Source organism: Rhinolophus sinicus, chromosome 6 (assembly GCF_057876585.1).
Source record: "Rhinolophus sinicus isolate RSI-liver-muscle chromosome 6, RSI-T2T, whole genome shotgun sequence".
In the NCBI taxonomy this organism is placed as follows: Eukaryota; Metazoa; Chordata; class Mammalia; order Chiroptera; family Rhinolophidae; genus Rhinolophus; species Rhinolophus sinicus.
Window position 1 is genome coordinate 25,796,476 of NC_142506.1, and position 24,777 is coordinate 25,821,252.

At 40.8% G+C, this 24,777-nt stretch overlaps 1 protein-coding gene across 3 annotated transcripts in view; it reads right to left on the reverse strand.

The window, feature by feature from the left end:
- OXR1 (oxidation resistance 1) overlaps positions 1 to 19,121 on the reverse strand; it is a 451,782-nt gene extending 432,661 nt beyond the window's left edge. For 2 of the 3 annotated variants that reach the window (XM_019750589.3, XM_074316799.2), the window contains exon 1: positions 18,919 to 19,117. The gene's annotated coding sequence lies outside the window, so the exon portion shown is untranslated. Of the gene's footprint in view, positions 1 to 18,918 lie in introns of all 3 variants that reach the window. The other variant, XM_019750593.3, reaches the window with a different exon arrangement.
- Between the last annotated feature and the right edge of the window lie 5,656 nt (positions 19,122 to 24,777).

Genomic DNA, 24,777 nt, shown 5'->3' on the forward strand with positions numbered 1-24,777 from the left:
GAAATCATCACACCTCTCCCTTCCTGCTGCCACCTCAGTGTTGGGACAATTCATGGGCAGCATTCATGTTTTAATTCCTTTTTTTTGTAATAATAATATAATTAGCTATAAGTTTTTGGTTTATTATTTTCTCTGTATATTTTAAGTTCTTCTAATCCTCATTTCTTGTGCCTATACTAAAAATACTCCCAGCACACAACAACCTACTTTTTTCAATATCTACCTATATCTATATTATATTTGTCTACTACGCATCCTGAAATCCTTGCCCCCCAAAAGTACATGTGTTTTTATAAGGCAAGGCTCAAGAGGGGGGACTCATGTTTTAACTCTTTTAATTGAAACTTAACCCAAATTAGCTTAAATAGAAATGGAAAATAATAGGATCAGACAACTGAAATATTAAGGAATTTTATTGACTTCAAATGTGGTGGGGTTCCTAGACTGAAATGTTCTGTCTCTATTTTCTTTGGAATAGCTTCATTTTCAGGCAGAGTTTCTCCGGTTGATAACAAAGATGGCCACCAGCAGCTCTACTGTGTTTCCCCCAAAATAAGACCGGGTCTTATATTAAGGTTTGCTCCAAAAGATGTATTAGGGCTTATGTTTAGGGTCTGCCATCCTGAAAACTCATGCTAGGGCTTATTTTCCAGTTAGGTCTTATTTTCAGGGAAACATGGTAGATACAAATCCTAACTGCTTCGCAAGCCCCATGAGATAGAGAGCATCTTCTCGGCATTCTGTAAAAATCCCAGGGAGTAGCCTCAGCATCTTGCCAGCTATCCTTGAACAAATCACTGGCTAGAGGCAGCGGTCCTCCTGCTGGTTCACTAGCTAACCCCTCGGGGAACAGGAGCAAAAGAGGCAAGTCTGTCCCACATCAACCACAGGACTGAAAACTGGGGGTGCGGACCGTCCACAAAGGAATGCCGCACAAGCAGAAGACATATTTTCAAGGAAGTAGATGCTCAAAAAAAAGAACCTGAAATAGAGATTAAAGCCCTTTGAAGCTAGGTTACGCTCTTAGGCTCTTGTTGACATTATGTAGAAAGATGCTGAACACAGAAAAATCATCCTCTACAACTGCTCTAGTCATCTCCTCTGAATATCCTTGTCTCAAGGACCTTTCAAAGTCCTTTACAATGTAGACTCAATAAATAACCTATGATATTTTCTGTGCACTAGGTAAAAATAACCTGTGTACCAATAACAATTCCCTTAGGTACAGGTGGATGCTAGCCATTTCAGCACACACTGCCTTAGTTTCACGTGAAAGGTTTCAGAAATTGCACATACGGGAACACACAGCCCCTGGGTTGACAGCTTTAAAGGGAAGAATGCTCCCTTTGTTCATGTCCAATGTCTCAGAGTATCCGAAAACAAAGTCTGACTATAACCATGAGAATGATGCAATGAGCTGGGAACCAATTCATTCCCATTGGTAGCGAACACTGAAAATGAGGCAGGGCTGCTCGATTACTTTGCAGACAAGATATTGCCATTTCAAGAAGTATATACGTGAAAGGAAAACTGTATTTTACATTCTTACTCAAATGACATAAAGACAGCAAGAATTTTGAATTTAGAGCAGTGGCTGAAGGGGGCATATAGACGTCAGTGTTGAGTACTACTAGGGCCCATATTTGATAACCAAATGAAGAATTTGAATTTATTTTCTATAAATTTAAATGCACCAGTGAGTACCATCTCTAAAAAGGGGATTTCTTGCAAGTCAGTTCAATTATAGTAATAGTATCGCTAGCCTTTTATAATTAGGTCTAAGTAAACAGGTAAACAATGGCAACTAAAACAGAAAGCAGATAGCTGGCTGATTTTAAAGCCCCTTTTTAAAGATTGAAGATAATGTTAATCGCTTTTATAATGGAAACTTTATGGAGAAGTCTTCAAAGGCAAATGGCAAAGGCAAGCGGTTTAGAATTCCCTCAGCTCAGAACCTCAAAGAAACAAGTAATTTAATCCTGGCACTGAACCCAAAAGCTTTCTACCCAGTGGTGAAGGAATATTTGTAATAGCATGTATAATATATATATGTATATATGTATTGTGGTACATGTGTCTTGTCCAGTGTTTAAATAGCAGACTTTTTTTCAAGTTGCCACACATCCTGATTTTACTTAATGTTATCTGTTCTCTTGGAAAATTAATACTGTTACCTCTGTAGCAATAATGGATAGTTGATCATGTCCCTGCCCCACCCCAGCTTCAAAGACCAAAACGCTCAGCCTGGCCTGATGCTGACTTATCTTTCCACCTCCACTTGGTCCCACCCTTGTCCCAGCCACAGGGATCCTCTTTCATTTCCTCACATGTGCCAAGCTACTTCCTCTGCCTGGAGCATCCTCTCCTCCTGCCTGCAACTCCAGCCCCGTGCAGCACTCCACTGAGGGAGCCCCTCCTTTCTGGAATTCAGGTCCCTCTGCTGCACAGCCTCCTACCCCTGTCGCGTGGTCTGTAGAGCACCTTCCAGGTACTGTCACTGCAAAAGCAGCTCAAAGTGGCCCTGGCCTGTTTTACGAGATACTGAGTTGCTTTTCAGAGACGGCAGACCCAAACCACAAGTCACACAGCCGAAGCATACGCAGAGGAGAGAACTTTGTCTTCCGGCTGCATCCAGAACCAAAGTCTCATTCCCCAACCTCCACCCTACCCCCCCGCCCCCCCACACACACATGGAACCAAAAGACCAGGACATAACCAGAACTTGAACACTGGAACCCTTACAGAAGCCAAGGTCCCTTGTCCAGAAAGATCCTAAGACTAATGTTTCTCAGTAAGTATGTTCCTGCCAAAATCTCTCTTAATTTGGCAGATTTCACTACAATCCTCATTCCATAGATGCATCAGGAAAGCACAGTAAGAGAGAGCATTTTAGTAACTTTAAGAAATTCCTAATGATGAGGTTTTACAGACCAGACCTAGGTCACTGAAAAGTTATACAAGAGCAAATTCTACCCCAAAACAGGTAAAACTCTTCATCAGGACTGTCAAAAATTAAATGAGCTATCCTGAGATATTTAGGAAATGTATCTTCAGAATGGGTTTCTAATTATAAAATATAACCCACGGGGAAGCAATCCTCCCCGTTCTCAGGGGTCCAGGTGGATCTCCAGTGGACCACAACCACTGCTGGCATTTCACTCTGTTATGATAGCATTTAGAATAAATAAAGTTTAAAAGACAATGAAAGTAAGAATATAGAGATCATGGCAAGGGAGGTGTGTTCATTTAAATCACACCTAGCCTACCAGGGAACAGAATCAAAACTGAAAGAAGAACCGCCCTGATCAACAGCTCTGAAGTTTGACATCAGTCCTTCTTACATCCTCACAAACATGTAAGGTAAAACCCACCAGAAGGACCTCTTTTAAGTTGCCCATCTCCCCACGAAGGGTTCAGAGGCCCAGAGCCATGAATGTGGGATGCTGCTCTAAAACCTAGGCACCCTGAATAGGAAAGGTTAAAATGTGTGACTCAGGGGTCCTTACTTCTAAGGATGTATTGGCCCTACTGTAGGGGAGGCCTCTTAGAGAGGCCAGAGAATCGACAGATTCTCAAAAAAATACCCATTATTCTCACCAATTGGCATGAAAGATGCTAGAACCGATGTTTCCTATGGAATGGCACAGCTAGCATGCGGCAGATCAACCACACGTGCAGTAAATTACAACACACTCAATAACTCAGGCTTTGTGGACCAAGCCATGGGCACTGAATGAAACTTACAGAGAGTTCAAGAAATATTTGAGGTTCTTAGCCATTTGTGGTGCTATGACTGCCTCTGGGAGTCTGTTAAAGTGTATGACCTCCCACACGAGAGATACATAGGATTACAAAGGAAACTAAATACAATGAAAACACAGTTATCAAATTTTAAATGGATGAATTTGTGACATGGTGTATGTGTTTCTTTGCTAATATTTTAAATAAAAATATTGTCAGCAGTTCTAATAATCACCATACTTTCAAAGTAGGGATGAACATAAATGATTTTTTTTTTTAATATCTGCAAACAACTGTAATGTGATATGATACTATCTGTGACTTACTGGTGACAAAGCCACAGGTGCTGCTCATGCTCTTGTGGTTTGTGACCCACACCCATAATTAAGGACGATGCTAAATTTGAATGAGGAAAGTAACAATAAAGATGTCATTTTGTCTATCCAAGTTTGTGTGCTAACTAAATTCTATCTATGTCTGCGAACTACAGGTTAAAAAAGTCCTATTTTAAAGGCTATTAGATGAATCCTAAAAATCCTTTAATCTTGAAGAATCTATGATTAAACTTGACATGAGTTTAGGGTAAGGGAAAAGTGTATGTATAGACTGAGTTTTAAAAATAAAATGCTTTATCAATCAGTAATATTTTATGTGTCAGGAAAAATGGAAAAAAAAACAAAAAAACCCGGTAACACATAGGATTTTTTTTTTTCTTAAAAATCAGGGCCTGTGGGCCTCTTCTGTCCTTATAATCAGTTCCTCTAAGCTACTCCTGCTTGCTACATAATTGTCTTGATCTACTTCTGAGCCTTCGCATTTTCTAAAGTGCCATGTTTTTCATGAAATATTCATGGCTCCCTCCCTGATGGTTATTCTCAGTGATCAATGGCTCAGCAGTGAGGTCAGCAACTTTCCTTTCGTTCCTTTTTATTGTCAAATAGAACTCCAGCACAGGAATGTGGGAATGCTACTGCAATTGGATTACCCATTCTCCAACTGATGGACTTCTGGGTTATTTCCAATCTAGGGCAATTATGAATACAGCTGCTATAAATGTTTTAAGTTCTCCAGGTCTGTCCTCAGTCTTATGCCCTCTGAAGCTGGGCCTTGGGCAGGCTTTTCCTCAACTTTTCTGCCCCTCCTCTTCCTGTGTCAACCAAATTATGCTCTAGAACTGCTGCAGATCTGGGATTTATTTCAGGGCAGGATTCAGGGCCCAATGGGGTTTCTGCCCCTCCCCCATTGGCTCAAGGCTTTTGCATGAGAGAAGACTCTGGGGCTGTAGGTGGGATTTTATGCCTATTCCCAGGGCCAGCCTCTCACTATCTGCACACCTTCGGAACCGACAGGTTCTCTCTGGTCCACTTCCCTGGCCCCACACATTCTGGTAAGCACTGAGCAGAGGCCCATGGGAAAGAATCTGTGAGTGCGTTCAGATTCCCTTGTGTCTGCACTCCCAGTTATTCTCAACTATCATGTAACCCTCACTTGACTTTTAAGAATTTATTAAAGATTTTAAATGATTTCTTCTTTTTAGCTCTTTGAAATCCTTTTATTATTATTTTTAGTTATGGTAAAACATATATAAAACAAAATGTACTGTCTTACCCATTTTTAAGTGTGCAGTTCAGTGGCAGGCAGTAAGTCCATTTACATTGTTGCACAACCATCACCACCATCCATCTCCAGAAGACACTTCATCTTGCAAAGCTGAAACTCTGAACCTTATTAGCTCCCTATTTCCCCTTTCCCCAACTCCTAACAACCACCATTCTACTTACTATCTCCATGAATTTGACTATTTAAGATACATCATCAAAGTAGAATCATACACTATCTTTTCATGAGTGGCTTATTTTACTTAACATAATGTCTTCAGGGTTCATCCATGTTGTAGCATGTGTCAGAATGTCCTTCCTCTTTAAGGATGAATAATATTCTATTGTATCCATGCACGATTTTCCCTTTATTTAGGCCATTTGGTTCAACATCTGAACCAATGAGAGAAGCAAAGACTCCTACACAGAATAGCTGCTTCCAGGTGTGGATAATGTCAAGGAGAGCCACAAACAGCAAGGAAGAAAGTCCACACATATGAACTATCAGAACTTTGATACAGAAATTTCCACGTCTCAGTCATATATACATACCGTGTTTCCCCGAAAATAAGACCTAGCCGGCCAATCACCTCTAATGCATCTTTTGGAGCAAAAATTAATATAAGACCGGGAATATAATATAATATAATATAATATAATATAATACCGGTTCATATTTTAATATAAGACCGAATATAATATAATATAATATAATATAATATAATATAATATAATACCGGGTCTTGTATTAATTTTTGCTCCAAAAGATGCATTAGAATTGATGGTCAGGCTGTGTCTTATTTTCAGGGAAACATGGTAGTCCCTTCCTGATCTTAACATAGCATTTTTTAAAATGTAACTGCATGAATTTTAAAGGAAGCTTTGTGTCATTACTTTATATAGAAACTAGCGCTTACCATGAATAGAAGATGAAGTAAGAATGAATACCATGAAAACAAAAGTTTTATTGGATTTCTGAAAGCTTTCTATCTGAAGCCTACTCTTTATTAAAAAGGGAGCTATATGGATATTGAAGAAGTGCTAAAAACTAGGACCAGACTGAAACTTTCTTTGCCTTAATAAGAAACATTGAAAGAGAACTGATTCAAAGTCCTTTCAATTAAATTCAATGCATATCCATATACCCCCCATAGTCACCTTGCATAAAATCAGTCATAGTGTCTCACACTTGGAGAAACACTGCTTAAGTCAAAGTTCCCTCATTCACATTAATACACGAACTTCAGAGTTTTGGGGCTACCTTGCTGGCAAATACAGCCTAGAGGAGAAAATAAATTAAGGAGAAAAATTACCCCCCACCTCCAACCCTATTTTTAAGATGGTAAAAATGAAACAAAGAGAGGAACGATATTTAAGCGAAGTAATCCCAGATAACCAGACTATGAAGAAACAGGTGAATGAATATGACAGGGCTGACAATGAACAGGTAAGTACTCCAGGTAAACAACGTGAATATATATTTATAAAGGACACTAATTCAAAATAAATTCAAGATATAGTTATTGATTTTGTGCTTTGTGCCGGATACGATGCCGAATCCTAGATTGTTCTTCACTATTATAATATACTTCTGCAATATTTATCTATGCAATAGCTAGAGACTATGTCTGCCAGGTTTTCTTCTATTTCTACCAGCATATAATACTGTGCTGGATGCTCAATAGATGTTTTGGGGGTCACTAGTGTCCTATGTATTCCTAGAACATAATCCTGAACATGGAACTTTATACAGTCATCTAATTTAAGCTCTCTTCACATTCAGAAATCTCTTCTCCACCACGCATGATAAATACCAATCTAGCTTCCGCCGAGTTCTTCCAGAGATGGGGCTCTCACTGATTCTCAAGGAAGCTCATTCTTGTCCCGGATCACATTAACGTTCTTGCTTATAGTGAGAAAAAAATCGACTTCCCCGAAACTTCCAGCCCTAGGTTCTAGTTCTTTCCAAATAAGCAACAAAGACTATATACCCTTTGACATTTGGAGGCTCATACTGTGTTTATCTTATACTCATCTTTGCCAAGTTTATCGTCCACAGTTTTGTTTTTTGTTTCTTAAACTGTTCTTAAAGAGCAAATTGTTTTTCCACTAGTTCTCTAGTGGACACATGGTCATCTGAAAGGGGCACCTAAAACCAGGCATGATACTTCGGATATAGTTTTATAACACAGAATAACAGGAAATTACCCTCCCCTACTCTTTAGAGCTAGCTATGTGCTTGTTGTTGGTTTTATCCACATCACACTTGCACTGGCTTGGACCATGTCTCCCCAAATTTCATGTCCTTCCTGGAACCTCGGCATTGTGACCTTGTTAGGAAATTGGGTCATCATAGATGTAATTGCTTACATTAAGATGAGGTCTTAGTGAAATAAGGTAGACCCTGAATCCAAAATGACTGGTGTCCTTAGAAGACACAAAGTCAGAGTCACAGGGGAGAATGAATGTCATGTGATGATGGAGGCAGAGATTGGAGTGATGCATCTATAAACCAAGGAATACCCAGGATTCATGGCAGCACCAGAAGCTACGAGAAAAGCATGGAAGAAATTCCTCCCCCTAGAGTCTACAAAGAGAGAATGGCCCTGCAAATACCTTGATTTCAGACTTCTAGCCTCCAGAATTGAGAATAAATTTGTTGCCTTAAGCAACCCAGTTTGTGATAATTTGTTAGGGCAGCCTTAGGAAACTAATAGTGTTTCTGCCTTCTGTATAGATACTGTTTGGACAATACAATTAGGGTTTTCTTTTTCTTCTTTCTTTCTAGTGATTCATCACCACTGAAGCAAATTTCTCCATCCTGAATCTATGTAGTGGACATTAGTTGAGTGTGCCTGCACAGTATCATCTATTCCCCTTCTTCCAGTAGCAGCAGATTATAGATTATGCCTTGGGGTAACTCCTTGGACTCTTTAAACACAGTGTAGGTGGGCTGTCAATCAAGATACACTGTTCTTCCTCAGAATACACTCCTTCCTCCTTTCCTTTTTTCCTTCCTTCTTTCCTTCCTTCCTCCCTCCCTTCCTTCCTTTCTCCCCCCCTCCTCTCCTTCTCTCTCAATTCTAAGTCTTGAGCACAGTCACACAATGATGGAAAACACTAGAGTTGATTCATCCCACCAGTGGGCTATCCTTTCCAAGGCCTTATTCTTCAGCCTTTCCTTCAATTCCATGAACTCCTCCTTAACCACCCAATGACTTCCTTTCTGCTTCAATTAACCAGAATGAGTTTCTATTTAATTCAGTTAAGGAACTTTGATAACTGCAATACCACCCCAAAAAAATCTCCCCATACTATTTCATGACAGACAGATGTGTGCCTGGCAATGAAACACAGGTCTCTTAATAAATAACATAATCAGCAGCTCTGTCTATAAGGTTATGTTAAAGTGAAATCTCCCTAGATTTTCCTACAACTCCTGAATATGTCCGTAGTGCCAGAATGGTTATTTTTCCTTCTTGGTCGTTCATCGTATAGTTCAGATAATTAAAAATGGTATCTTACTCTTCCTCTGTTGTACACTCACCAGTGCGATTGCTCATTTGAAAATTTTAAAACATGCTGGTAAACAGTGAAGATCTCAGTAGTATAAAAGGGGTCCTTTAAACTTCCTCGGCCCTCTTAAGAATCTAAGCTCTAAACAGATCTAACAGGTAAGGAATGTCCTGCTGATTCCTATAGTTTTACACTCTTTAACTGCATTGTGATCAATATTGTTTTCCTTCATTTTGGAAACTATGAAAAACCAATTGCTAGCCTGACATACTCACCTTACTCATCACAAGTAGATTTTACAGTAGCCTGAAAGCTAGTTTTAAAAATCCAAGGATATGTTAACTTTATTTTCTCATTCTGAAACATTTTAAAATAAGGCACTTATATTTATTTATATTACTAAATGATTTAAATGAATGAAAACAGGAGAAAACATTTTTTGCTCAAAGCCCTTTATCATGGCTGTTAACATTTTTCTGCTAAATGTGTAATATGTGCTTGTGACACCTTGCCAATGCGAACTATATAAAAAGTTTAAAACAAATGAATCCTTAGTCCATTAATTCACAATGTAAGACCACATTTTATCTTAGAAAACAACTGCTTTTAGGAGACTTCTGTATAACAACCCCAATGAGGATTGTAGAATTCTTAAATAAATATAAAGATTTAACAAATTAACCTTTCCAGAATATGTTGTTAGCTGCCCACGCGTAGCAGTTTGCAAAGACTTGTTTGTTGCATTAATCTTAGCAACCTTGAAGTCCATCACAATTTGGTCTGCGGATGTGAGGCCAGAAGCCAGGTAGGTCATCTATGAGCCAAGGAATAAATCATTGGACATTAAATAATAATAACTTATATAATGACAGCTATTCCTGACATTTTTGAGAAAATAGTGATCCAACAACCAAGTGTCCAATGTAAGAAAATGTACTAATGTGCTCTTTTAACAAACATTTATTTGTAATAAAACATGAATCCCAGTGTCTACCCAGCCAGTCTAATGATGTATACTGAAGGAAGAGAGACAACGCGCATTGGTTTCATTTAATCATGAAGATTCCGATCAATCACTAGAAAGATACATTCAGTAATGGAGAAGAAAGAATTCTCTAGACTTTACCCATGACTCCAACATCGTTTTTTGGAGGGGACAAACAATAACACAAGTGCTACGGAGGCCCCTTTTCGTTTATCTGCCTATCATACAACCCTCCTTTCTCCCCAAAACAATCCTCCATCTTCCCCCAGGAACACACACTTCCCAACCAGGATGTATCGTCCTTCAGGCCACCGTGAGTGGAAGAATAGGCTGTTTACTTGATTAGAGCCCGAAGGATGTGAGGGGGACATTTGCTGGAATTTCTCAAAAGAGCAGCTTCCTCTTTCTTCAGCAAGAACTTTGGAAACACTCTCCATTCATTAGATTTGAACCTGGGGATTATGAAGAACTGCAAGCTTCAGGCAGCCATCTTAGAATCCCGAGGAGAGAGCCTGTCGAGAATGGAGCCAATACTTAGGAAGTGCAGCTAAGAAACTGCAATGGGAAAACAAGGCACTGGTCACACGGTTTGAGCATTAAATCAGGTCCTACCTGGAGCTATAGTTCCCTCCTCTACTCAGTTACACAGTCATAAAGACTCTTTTATTCTTTTTTTAACTCATGCCACTTGAAATCGGATTTTCTGATTGTTGACAGTGAAAGAGTCTGAACTGATTCAAGTATAAATGATCACTTTCAATGGTGCAGCTAAAGTGTGATAGTATTAAAAGTGTGCAAGGACAAAGAAGGGTGCCAGGCATCACGCTAAATCTTTACTTACCATCTCACTTAATCACCACAAGAATCACACCCATAATCTGGTGGGTGTGATTCTCAAAAGATACTCGTAAGAGAAGCTGCAAAGTCAAGTAATTTGCCCAAGTTTTCACAGCTGCTTACTAAAAAACGGAAATTTAAATTCAAGTTGGTCTGATTCTAAAGGGAATGTTCTTTCAAAGGTGCCATCTCCCTGGCTGCCAATTGTAACTCTTCATTACTGTAGTTGATTACATATCTGCAGCTAAGTTACAAATAAGACAGCATACATAATATACTTCATAATTCGCAAAGTACCACTAACATATACAGGTTTTTACACTTTTATGGACTCTCCAACTCTTCAAGAAAACCACAATGGCAATAGCACTGAATTGATTTAAAACAAAACTACTAACTTAGCAACAGAATTACAAACAAGGACCAATCTCTAATTTTCTGATCATTAGTAGATATAACCCAGTTAAAGGACATTAGTCATAGTGGCATTTTTTTTTTTTTTTAGATACCTTTACCTAAAACCCTACTTATGTTCACCCCAATTATGAAAAAATTAAGTTGCGCTTGACCATTTTGATCATTCAAGTGAACACCTAAGTTGAACTCCTATACAAATTCCATTGATGACTTGTTTTTGCCTATAGAAGGCCTGGAATATAACAACTTGAGGTGAATAAGCATTTTTAAATAAATAGAAGAAACAATAAGAAAATAAGTGTGCTCTTCAGATGGAAAAAGTCTGGATGGAGACTGAAAAAATGCAGACTCAGCTTCAATAAAGCAGAGTGACTGGTGACCTTGGGCAAATCAGTTCATAATCCTAAATCTCTAAGATTTTATCAGTCAGAAGAGGACATCAGACTATATCAACCTCCCAAATTCCTTCCTAACCTAGGATCCACCTCTATGGCCCTTTTCCATCTCAATTTGCTAACCAATGGCCCTTCTGACTCCATTCTTCTAGTCCCCCTTCTTGGACAGTAACCATTTAAATTCTAGCACTAGAAGAACATATAAGCACCACCAGTGTTTAATAGCCATCTCTGTTTTGAAAACATTTCCTCTAATCCTATAATGAAATAGATAGGAAAAAATATTATCTCTATTTTAAAGAAGAGGAAATTGGACCTCATAAAGTTAAAAACAAACCAACAAACAAAAAACCTCATCCAACATCACAAAACTACTAAGTAAGAGTTCCAGATTTCACTGCAAAGCTCTTGATCCTCCCTAAACTGCTGTAGCTCTTTCCTTGTAATGGGTGGTTAGTGTTCTGGCTCATCAATCCCCATTTTCCCAACACATCGATTGATTTTTAAGTCTGATCACAACACTACTTTATGTTGACATCATTAAAATCAGGCTTCATAATCCAGAAGACTGAGATCTATGTTTTGTTCACTGAGGGCCCCAGACCAATGTCAAGTAACATGCATATCCATGTAAAACGGGCTGCTGTCAGCACCAAAAACGGTGCTCCCATTTCTTCCACCTTCTTTAAGAGGACAGAGACAGCTCTAAACCGAAAAAATCAGAAGAGACTGCATCAGCCAATCTAACCCAGTATTCAGATTCCAAATGACATCGCATAATGAATCTTCCAAAGATAGAAGAGATGCACTATGTATTAAAGAATGCTGAAAGCCTCAAGGAAATGTTCTGGGTTATTTGTTTCTTAAGATGAATAAACATTTTTACACAAAAGTAAAACCTTCCACAGGCAAGACTGCCTTTTCCCTGCACTGCTATTGCTCTTCCTTAGCAATAATCAGCTCAAATGAAATAAACACCAGAAACTCTTTGCTACAGCATACATTTCAAAACTTTGCCTTTGTTGTTCTTGTTCTTGAATTCAGCAAGGACAACATACAGGGTTTGATAAAATTCCCTCCCCTCAGCAGCACTCTTCTTCTAGCAGGGACAATAATTTACATGCCACAGTGACCAGCAAGTTTATTTATAGGTAAGAGGAGCCACCATATTATTTCATTTCCCCCCAAGAAGGATACTCTGATATATTAAAACACAGGAATTACCTAGTACTCAGAACAGCAAAAATGATCAGTTCTGTGATCGAGTAGTCTCAAAATAATGACATGGTATGATCAATCTTAAAAACTACGTGTTGAAAGCCTCTGTTGCAAACATTACTAGGACAGAACTGATTTGCAATTCTCCTTCTCTCTAACCATCAGTACCAACCGACCCACTCACTGCCTTCCACTCCATGTCTATCAGACGTGGAAAAGGGAACACATCCATTCAACAAGTAACAACAGCAGGGAAGGAAACCATCTCTCCTGTTCAGATGTCAAACAAAATCAATAACCATTTCCTAAAGAAAGGAAAAGAGAAACAAGAACTGTCCCCTTTCACCTCAAATTGCTCACTCCCTCCTTGTCTAGTTAATAGAGAAATCCACGTAACTATTCCCCCAAATGGTTTCTTCTGCCTTCTGCATTTCACCACTTGTATTTGGAAGTATTTTTCAGGAATCAGGCTATATAACTGCTCCAAATTTCATGAAAATGAATTATCTGTCTTGTATCTCTTTTTACAGATAGACTTCTAGAGCCAGACATGGAATAAATGTATAATCTCTGAATGAGAATTTGGTTTTGCAAACTAGTTGCAATGCACAAGACAGCTCGGGCCTGGCAAATTCAAGAGTCCCAGTGCCTAGAACAGAAACTGTTACTATTTTTTCGGCACATAGACATGTATTAAAATATATATTACATGGATTTTTTTTTTGTTTTTCATGACTTTATTTTTAAATTAATTGGGGTAACGTGAGTTAATAAAATTATATAGGTTTCAAGTGTACAATTCTATAATACATCATCTGTATATTGCATTGTGTGTTTGCCACCCAAAGTCAATTCTCCTTCCATCACCATATATTGACCCCCTTTACCCTTCCCTACCTCCCTGCCCCCTTTACCATCTGGTTACCACTAAGCTGTTGCGTCTATAAGTTTTTGTTTGTCTTGTTCCTTTGTTGCTTTCAGTTTTATATCTCACATATGAGTAGTGAAATCATATGGTTCTCGACTTTTTCTGACTTTTTTCACTTAGCATGATAATTTCAAGATCCGTCCATGCTGTCACAAATGGCAGTATTTCATCTTTTCTAATGGATGAGTAATATTCCATAGTATTCCACACTTCCAAAGTATTCCACACTTTCTTTATCCTATCATCTATCAAAGCACATTTCGGTTGTTTCCATGTCTGGGCCACCATGAAAAATGCTGCAGTGAACATAGGGCTACTTATAACTTTATGGATAAATGTTTTCAGATGTTTTGGTGTAGATACCCAGAAGAGGGATTGCTGATGGGAATGTAAATTGGTACAGCCACTATGGAAAACAGCATGGAGATTCCTCCAAAAAAAAAACAAACAAAAAAAACACACAAAACTAAGCATAGAATTACCAGAAATTGCTACTTTTCAATTTGCAAATGCTTGAACTTATAAAATATGATTCTCGTTGGTTCAAGTCATATTCTTGAGCTTTCACATAGTCCAGTGATAGGTGCTCTATCAACACCAGTGTTGCTCCAGCTGAAGTTCTGTTTTTCTGTTCTTTCACTATTCCTTGGGAAAGACAAAGCCTTCCTGACAGCAAGAATAGGCAATTGAACAAAGCAATTCAAAGATGCAAGCAGAGAAACTGAGGTTGCCGTTGTGGAAAACAAGGGCTTTCCTACTGCCTTTTTCCAAGAGAGACACAAATTTGTTCCACTTGGAAGCAGGAGAAAGCTGTCTGTATACACAGGAGAAAAGGAGAGGTTACTGGGTGCCTAAGGGACTTAGCAGTATGAAGTCTCTCCTGCTATGAGAATTCCTGAGGGACAGTGATGGCCAAGGATAGAGGGAATGGTTATTAGAACAAGAAGGGAAGTCAGCAGCCCTAATGATGATGCCTGAAGAAAGAATTCTGAAACCAACTAACAAGACGGGGAAACGCTGAGAGGGCAGAAACACTGACCAAATCTCTAGTTTCAACTAGGCCTCAGTGTGATGACAAAGCTTTACCTAGTAAGTGCTTCAATTGCTACATACAATTGATATTAGAACAGTTCCCTGATCGTATTACATTTAAGGATATAAGCTAGTGTACCTCCTCTCCAGGCAGAGTATTGTACTACAGGCTAGAAAGGGTTGTTTCTCAATACATGCCATGCTGTTGATTTAAAATTGAAACTAAATACATGAAAATTATACGGGATTCTTACCTTCCTGCATAGATGTCTACAAATACTAAGGTTTCATTTTGGAACATTTCATGAGGCTTCTAATAAATATTCATCAAAGTTCTTTTTCTGATTCGGTTTAATCTCTCACTATGTGAAGAATGAACTTACTACCGTGTTTTCCCGAAAATAAGACCTAGCCGGACCATCAGCTCTAATGCGTCTTTTGGAGCAAAAATTAATATAACACCTGGTCTTATTTTAACATAAGACCTGGTATAACATAACATAACATAACATAACATAACATAACATAACATAATATAATGTAACATAACATAGCATAACATAATACCGGGTATTACATAAGACTGGGTATAATGTAATATAATATCAGGTATAATATATAATACCAGGTCTTATATTAATTTTTGCTCCAAAAGACACATTAGAGCTGATGGTCCGGCTAGGTCTTATTTTCGGGGAACCACGGTAGGTATAATTTTTAAAATTAATTATTATTTAAAAACTAATTATACTTAAAACTATGTATTTTAAAAAGCAATTACCAAAGTAGTTCAGTGAAAAATACTGAAGCTGAACAGTTTTAACTTTTCATCAAAAATGTTTACTCAGTTCACATGCGTCCTATAAAATCTGTCATTTTAGACATTTCCAATATATTTCAGGTTTGTTTTGTTTTTTGGAAGGCTGAAAAGACATTCTGCTAAAACATCTTTAATTTCCTTAAAACAAGTGTTTTTGAACACAGGGCTATTTTGCAAAGAAAGTCTCTTAACTACTCCTGATCTTCAAGATAGTCTTCCAATAGGAATATTTGAAAGCGTCCTAACAGGAGTTGCTTTTAATTCTAATCATTTCTTCGTTCTAAGCCAGGATTTCTCAACTTCAGCACTCCTGCCATTTGGGGCCAGATAATCCTTGGTTGTGGGGGACTATTCAGTGCCTTGTAAAATGTTAGCAACATCCCTGGTCTCTGCCTAAAGGACGCCAGAGCAGCCCTTCCCCCAAGTTGTGACAACCCAAAACCTTCTCCAGACATTGCCAGTGTTCCCTGGGGGTCAAAATCACCCCACTGAGAACCACTAAGACTATCAGTAAGATACCGGAGGTAAGAAAGTGATGTCTCCTCCACTTTGACTAACATGTCTATCCGTCATTATTCTGCCTCATCAAGCCATTTCACCACTTTTTTTAAATGCCTTTACTTTAGAGCAGAAGAGAGGCCACTGACTATTTCCTAAGGCATACCTAGGTTTAGGAATAATCCTCTAGGAAAACTGTCAAATTAGGCATCTGATGACTAGGACTATAATACTTTGTATTTCCAATGCAGGAGGCGAAGGGTGGGGAGAGGAGGATTTTCTCATTTCACATGAAGTTTAGCATTCTATAATTACCCTTTACCTCCACTCACTCATACAGCTTCAGGCGCCTAACTCTACCTTTATTTGACACCCTAAACAATTTGCCCAAACAATCCCTCCTCCTTGACATGCCCCCCCCAAAAAAAGAAATAGGCAAACATATAAGATTGTTTTATTCAAACAGCACTTTTGGGGGGAACAGAATGGCTAAAATAATTTATTTTACCTTTACCACATATTCTAATAATAATAATCAATGGGGAAAAACACATTAATAGAAGCAGAAAATGACACGAAAGCCTTTTTATTCAAACTTTCCACCTTACAGATGTTCAGAAGCATGGCCATGTTCCAAAGGTACATTTCAATAGTTACCATACTAGAAGCTGGGCCAGCCAGTGTTACATAGAATAAGAGGGCGTGTCCTGGCCATTAAAAGTTTTCCGTCCTTTCTGCTGCGTCCCTCTGCCCTGGGTGATCAGTGATCACCCTGCAAGACAACCCCTGCCATGGTCCTCATCACTTTTTAAAGTTTTCACTGCCCTTCATCTGAGTCACCCTCCTGTCTTTTGGATGTCCAGAACTATTTCTGATGGTTACACACTCACAACCTCAGAGCCCTCTTAGATATCTGCAGAGAGCAGGTACAGTTCTCCTATCCCTTCTTTGAGTTCTTCTATATACGGCACAGGTTTCGAGTTGCCTTCATCCTCATTTCCCTGTATCTGGTAAAGTCTCGCTTAAAATATGGCACCGAGCACAACATCGTAAGCCGGATGGAGTCTGAGAAGCCTGAGACTTGGTGACAACTCCCGCTCCTCCCCGCCGCCCTCCAGTTTTCCATCCAGTATGCAAAAGCTTCTTCCCTTCCGGCGGTGGATGGGTGAAATCTTTCCTTGTCAGAGACGCTTTCTGCATAAAGCTTATTGCCCTAGGTGCTTGTTTATTCTACTAATCTGGTCTTTTCCTTTTTAAATTACATTTACGTGTGGGAGAACTCGGGGGAGACCCCCTTCCTGAGAATCCGTGCTAGTCACTCTGCCAGGCGTACCCTCCCCACTGGCCATTTGGAGCCATCGCGCTTCCCGAGTCCGTGGGGCAACATCACCGCGTCAACCTGCAGGGGCAGCAGAGTGAACTGCCGACCCCCGGAGCGACGCCCCAGAGAAGGACCCGTGGATTCCGGGGCCCGTCAGACTGCCGGGACCCCTAGGATTTCCTCTGGCAGAGGAAGGACAAGACTGGCGTTGGGTTTGGTGTGTGCGGGGGCCAGGGAGAGGTTAGAAAGGAGTATCATTGGACGAGCGAAGAATGTGACCCTGGGAAAAGGAGGTAGAAGAGAGGTAGGAAAGCACGTTTCCCTTAATCCCCTCCCCGTGCCTCCTGTGCAGCCCTGGATCTCCTCGTCATGGAGACAGACTGCAGCAACACACCAGATCCCGGGCCGGCAATACGCACACACGCGCGCGCACACTCGCACACTCACACGCCCCGCCGCGAGTTGCGCGCTGCAGACTTCTGCCTGACTTCCCAGCCCCAAACACCGCACCTCCCGGGAGAGACCACGGACTCGTCGCCTAGAACAGACACTACTCCCCTTGCCCAGCTGAAAACACCCACATTTAGACCCTACATTGCACCCGGAGTGTGCCGGGAACCACTTACTGAAGCCCCGGCAGCTGCCCAGTAACTACCTTCCCCGCTGCCTTATCATTCCAAATCTCCCACAAGCTTGCCTAGGGCGAACCTCCCGGCGACCAAGCCAGGCAGGAGATGGAAAAGGAGCTTGGGGTGCAAGTGAATCTGAGAACCGCTACTAAGTCACTACTCAGGGGGCCGCACGTCGCCTCCAACCCTTTCCTGAGCCTTTCGGACCCCCCAGCAGCCGTGCCCCTGCCCGGTTTCCGCACCGCTCCGTTCCTTCCCAAATCCCTCAGCGATTTTCCGGCTGGCCCTTACAGGCCACTTTCTGCACCCATCCTCTCTCCAGCCGGTTACCAACATGTGCCCTCGTGTGCTCCTTCCGAAGACCTCGATTCAAGGCTGCCTCTCTCCATCATTATATCACCCTGACCTGGTACTGATTCCCCAAATTATCCGAGTCCACTCGTTTTCCGAAGCCCACTGTCCCTTCCACCGGCGTCCCTTGCTCCCGTTCAAATCCGCTTTCCACACGCCCCACTTTCCATCCATCTTCCCTCCTGCCACTCCAGCCAGGACATGGTCACGCTCTACTGTATCCCCCTCCCCATATTGAGGTCTCACGCGGCTCCCACCCTACCCCGCGGAGACACCCCGCTTCCCTCTGCGGCTGTTCGCGGCAGGGCGCCCGCATCCCCATCCCGGTCTCCCCATCCCGCACCAGCCCGCTCCCGGCCTGCCGAGTCCTCTCTCGCCGCGCGATCCTTCACTCTCTCCAAGTCGTCCCCCTCGACCCCCGCCAAAGCCATTTCAGTCCTGCTTTGCCGGTCCCCTCTGCTCCAGATCCCGGTGGCCACCGCTTTCAAATTGGCCAAGAAGCTCGCCGAGGCGCCAGGCACAGGGGACAGCAGCCAGCCAGCCAGCTCTCCCGGGCGCTAGCCGCGCCTCCCGCCTGCTAACCTGAGTTCTCCGGGGCTCCAAGACCTCGCCCCACCGCCTCACAAACTTACTTGCGGGTCGCCAGGAGGGGGCTACGGAGAGCGGCGGAGGGCCCCGCGACGGCGAGTGCGCCCCTCTCGGCGGGGCTGGGCGGCGCGGCGCTGGCGCTGCGCTCCTGCGGCCGCGCGGTGAATGGGCTCAGGCTGACGCAGCCCAGCTCTGCCCCCGCCGCCGCCGAGGCCGCCGAGCGCTTCCAGACATGCTCAGTTCCCCGGCCTGCCCGCGTGGACGATACCAAGAGCCAGCATCGGCGGGGGAGGCCCTAAGGAGCCGCCGAGCCGCTGCTGCTGGCCAGAGTCTACCACGCTGGAGGTTGGGGAAGGGGGGCGCCGCTAAAAATAGATCTTATGGAAGCCTAGGCTAGGACTTAAAGCGACACCCCCAGCCCCCAGCCCCCTGCTCGGGGGTCCGGTACCAGAACGCGCGTCCCGCTAGGTCTGTGCCCCCACTCTGCACCCAAACCGGGGGGGAAACGGCGCCTCCCTCGCAGGCACCCGCGGGTTTCGCCGGAACTGAGCCCGAGGCTGTCCGGATTCCGGGCTCCCTCTTTCGGGCACCCCAGATTTCAGGTTCTCGCCAAAGAAACGGAGGAAAGCGGAGGAAAGTTGGGTTAATGCGATGTAGAAGCTGCGCCACAACGAAATTAATTCAGACTTCTGGAGAAAAATAAAAGTTTTGGGGATGATTGGATTTGCTGGAAGAGAGGGGAGGAAAAGGCGATGTTCAACAGCCCAAAGAGGGAGGCCAAAGGGCTATGTGAGGCGCTCTGTAGGGGACTCTGGAAAGAGCTCCTAGAATGTAGAATTCTTTTCTGGACGTTTATGACTCCTCATTGTGCAGGATTTTGCCTAGTTCGCCGACACCCACCCTGACCTTGGTGATTTTGTTATCTGAAGTGTTACTTCCTTCCCCCCCACGTCGGACCTCCACCCTTCCTCTTCCAACCAGGCTTTAAATTGCAACAAGAAAAAGGCGCAAACTGGAGATGGGTAGATTGTGAGACCTTTGAACTGGAATTTGGCGGTTTGGTAGCCCTGCGGAACAAGGGGTGTGTCCTATTGCCAAATTGGGGCCCAGATGTATCCTGGGTCTCCTGAGCATCCAGCACTTTCAGACTCATGGTCTCTCACCGCACCTGCAAATTATTCCCCCGTTAATTTTCAGTATATTCTACCTTAATTTCTGATAATCTATTTTTGAAAATTTCCATCTTGAGGTGTACAGATGTTTCCTGGGTGAAATTCCCATTTTATTTAATTCATTCTTCACCACCACGCCATAAGAGAATCAGTATTTCCGTTTGACAGATGAGGACCTTGAAGTTCAGAGGCATTTATCTCTTGCCTGGAACAATACTATAGTGTCGAACCCAAAGTCTGCCAGACTAGAAACTTAACATGGTTTCCGCACAACCTATTCTCCTGAATCAATAAATTCACCTGAAATAAGGGCTGGAGAAATTTAGGAATTATTCTCTGTCGAGTACTAATAATTGAAAAATGCCAATTACAAGTATTATTCTTCATTATTCTTTCCCGTACTTTCTTTCTGGGCATTCACTGCTTAGATATTGTGTATTCTCTTGAAAGTGACTGTTTCATTTTTATTCATTCATTCAGAGAGAATTGACTGAGAATCTTCTAAGAGCGATGCATTCACCTGGATTGTATTTTATAATATATCACAGTTCAGATTATTTGCTAAAGCTACTTTATTTTACCATTGTTACAAATTAGTGAGGTTTTGCTAAATCTACTAAATAACGTAGGTGTGCTTTTTCACAGAACTGTACTGATATGTGTCTATTTGGGTCAAGCTGTTCTCCCTCCTAAGATGCCTCCGCCCTTCCCCACTTACAATTTGGTGCCACATCCAGCCCCAAATAGGTGATCAATTAATGTTTGATCTTTTACTTGCTAGTCTCCAGCTCCTTGATTCTTTTTTTCTTTAGTGTGTCTTCAATAGCTGTCATCTCCAGGACTACAACCACTTTGTAACGACAACACTATCATTGTAAATTTCCATAAACCATTCATTGGGAAGATCAAAATGGAATTTCCTTAGGGTATCAACACAAATCACCCATTCCTTTCTGTAGGTAGTGAAAGAAGATGAAAAATATACTTTTATCTTTCATCCCAGTTGTTTTCCTTATTCCTTTCTCAGTAATTAATCTTAAACTGTTTTTGACTGCCTGAACATCATTCTACAGCATGTACACTAGGCATCATCATGAAACAGGCAGTTTGATTTCAAAGTTCCGATTTTTTTATTTCCTACCTAAACATGTAGTTTGAATAAATATTCCATTCAGGACTCTTAATAGCAAATGATAGAAGCTCAACTCCAACTTAGTCAAACAAAGAAAATGCATTGGGCCAAGCAACTCAGAAACACAAGGTGTGGCAAGGCTAATCCACAGCTTAACAACATGACAGTATGTTTCTCTCTCTCTCTCTCTCTCTCTCTCATTTGCCTTCTGTGTTGGTTTCATTCTCCATCAGACTGTGTCCATAGTGCAGTTTCAGCCCTACACAGATGACAAAGTTTTTGATCTTACAGAGAAAGCAAGCATCGTGCTTTGATGAATAGATCCATCTTTGAAAAAGGACTCTGGTTGGCTGTCCTGGGTTACACACATAACCTTGTGCATCCTCTGGGGGAAGAAACCTTAAAAGGAGATAGTATCCAGTCAGCGGAAGAAGGGATATGAGATGCTTTCAAGGTAGAAATAATAGATATCCACCACAGCCATGTACTGGCCTGTTTCCCCATAGTCAAAAAGGACAGAAGTCCCTGGTGGGATATCTGTTGGTCTGAGTTATTTAGGAATGAGCAAATAACAGGAAGTGATTTTTCCTATCTCTTTTTAGGCTCAGATGCTTTGATTTGCCTGCCTAAGGGTAGCAGTTAGGCTCCTCTCTGTTGCCTTTTCATCTTTATTTCAGGGCCCTGGTAACTTCCAAAGTGGTACCATTCATTAGAGTCTCTGATAAGCCGGGCTCCAGTTAGCTGAGGCCTCCAGCCCATGATCTGTCTCTACAGGAAAAAGATATTTTCCATATTTTTAAAGCTCATTTTTTCTTTTTTGATTTCACATACCTGATCATTATGTAAACCATTTCATAATAATAAAAGTGGGCTTTTCCTCTTTTGTCTACAATGCTGAACACATAAGGGGGAAATGCTGCTCTTCTTATAGTAAATATATTATATCTTTCATATGGATCACTGCTTGAGGTATTTAAATAAATGATTATCACTCCTTTTCTCTATACTTATCCCCAACTCCAAGCAATTTACTTGTTAACTCTTTTAATATTTGCTTATGAAGAAATACAATCCATGAATTACTTCACTTAAACTGTGTTTTTAGTTATATTAAAATGATCAAATCCAAGATGTTTTCCTTGATTTTATTCCTCATGGACTTCTTTGCAAATGGTCTTCCAGGAATTCCTCACTCAGTGTTTGTCACATCACACCTTAATCCACACACCTGGTTATTCCTCTTTTATTTTCCTAGTTCTTCTCCTTTATCCCACCTCTGCAGTTTTTTGTTTTTGTTTTTGTTTTGTCCTTCTTTTACACCACTTTTCCATTTGTTTAAGTGATCTATATATACCCTACTCCCCATCCTAACTGCAAGTTCATGGAGGATTAGGACTATGGAAAATTAAAATACGTGTGTATTTGTATCTTCCTCAGTGTTCCATAGATGTTTGCTGAAGCACTTGTGGGTTATAAGGGGAAGCTGAATATTTAGATTTGAAAGAAGAGGGCTCATGGGACCAGCATTAAGTCCTGTGGTTTCAGGAAGGCGCTACTGCTGGGGGTAGGATGGCATGGAATTAAGACTTCGCCTATTTCACCACTTTGTCTGAGGAGAGCTCTGTATTGCCCCTTCTTCCCTCTTCTACATTTTCTTACCGAACTTCCATAACTTGGAATTCTTTCAGTAGGATCTGTACCACACTGCCAAGCATCTCTACTATTTTCAGATATTGGCACTGACCACTGAGCATATTCTGCTTCTATTACTTAGAGGCAGCCCATTTTAGACACTAGGGCACTGGGTTACCTCTCCATTACACTTCTTTCATACTGAATTTGATTTTAGAAAATCATCACTAAATTAATTCATAGTTAAGTTCTTCAGGAGAAAAGCAAATGTATAGATGGTTTCTTTGAAGAGCTATTAAACCCTTGTCTTCTTGGTAGCTGATATTTTTCTCAATATTAAAAAAAAAATATGGAGAATTAAATGGGAGTAATTCAAAGTCACTAATGCCTAAATTATTCTTTCATGAAATGATGATAGATAAATGTCATAAGAGATCAACTAATGATATGCACTAAAGATATAAATGTTCATTTCCCCCTCTCTGCACTTGAAAGCTAACACTGCTCTAGGTAATAGTCATGGGACATTAAGGATGCTTATAGTATTTGCGAATCAAAGATGCTTCTTGATTAAAAGACTGAGCTCTGATGGCCCTTTCCTGGGGAAAGAAGAATGTGGATAATTGTGTACTTCAAACATCAGGCTGCTCTTTTCTGCCCTCTAACACAAGCATGACTTAGTTATTGAACAAGCAGCAAGGTCTTGATATAGCTGCAACCCTTTTCACTTCTCAATGAATCCAATGCCATAATAACAAATGCTTTTAATGTAGGATCTCAGATACTCAAGTATGATCAAGTATACTCAAGTAGGATCTCAGATACTCAAGTAATTCCTGACCATTAATTTATTTCCATAATACATTTGAATATAATGAATTCAAAATACTAGTCAACATCAATTAACAATAATAATAATAACATCCAACATTTATCAGTACTTCTATGTGTCTCATTCTGTGGTAGGCACTCACTTTGCATACCATTTATTATTTAATTCTCATAGAAATCCAGTGAGGTAATATGTTACTTATGTCTTTTTGGTAGTCCATATAGAAACCCAACATAAGCTGATTTTAATGAAAAGGGAGATTTTTCTGGCATAATAATGGTGCAAAATATAACTTCCAGAAGGCAGGGGTCTATTCTAAGTCTCCTGGAAACACTCATGATTCTTTCCATTTCTCATCAAAATCTCTTTCTCTGTCAGCTTTATTTTCCCACCTTGCAGGCAAGCTTCCTCTACAACCTGCATTGTCCAAGCATCCCTTCATTAAATAAAGACTGAATCTGTTCCATATGCGTTGGCTTAAAAATTCCCAGAGACACAGGATGTAAAGTACAGCATAGGGAATATATAGTCAGTGATAGTGTAATAGCTATTATGGTATCAGATGGGTAGTAGACTTGCTTTCTGAGGGGTGTAAATGTCTACTCATTATGTTACTTTGTACACCTGAAACTAATAGAACAAATTCCCAAGAAATCATTACTTGCTTCTAAAGAATAAAGTATTTAAAAGGGAAAACTGTAACTTTACTGTGGGTAATCTTGGCAGACAGCAAGATTAACCAAGAGATGCAAGTTAACATCATGAATGATGTCATATCTTTTACCTCCTGATAAAGTGTGATAAGGGCACCTTATCTCCATGTAAGTATTTCCAAGAAAACTACAATTCTAGTCCAATCATGAGAAAAATATCAGACAAATCTAAATTGAGGGGTATTATATAAAATACCTGACCAGTTCTCCTCAAAATTGACAGTCAAAAAAAAACAAAGAAAGAATAAGAATCTGTCACAGACCAAAGGAGACCAAACAGACATGACAACCAAATCCAGTGTTGTACCCTGGATTGGATCCTGGAACAGAAAGAGAGAATTAATAAAATAATTAATTGAATCTAGAATTTAGTTAATAATAATGAATCAATCTTAATTTCTTTGTTTTGACAAATATAAGAC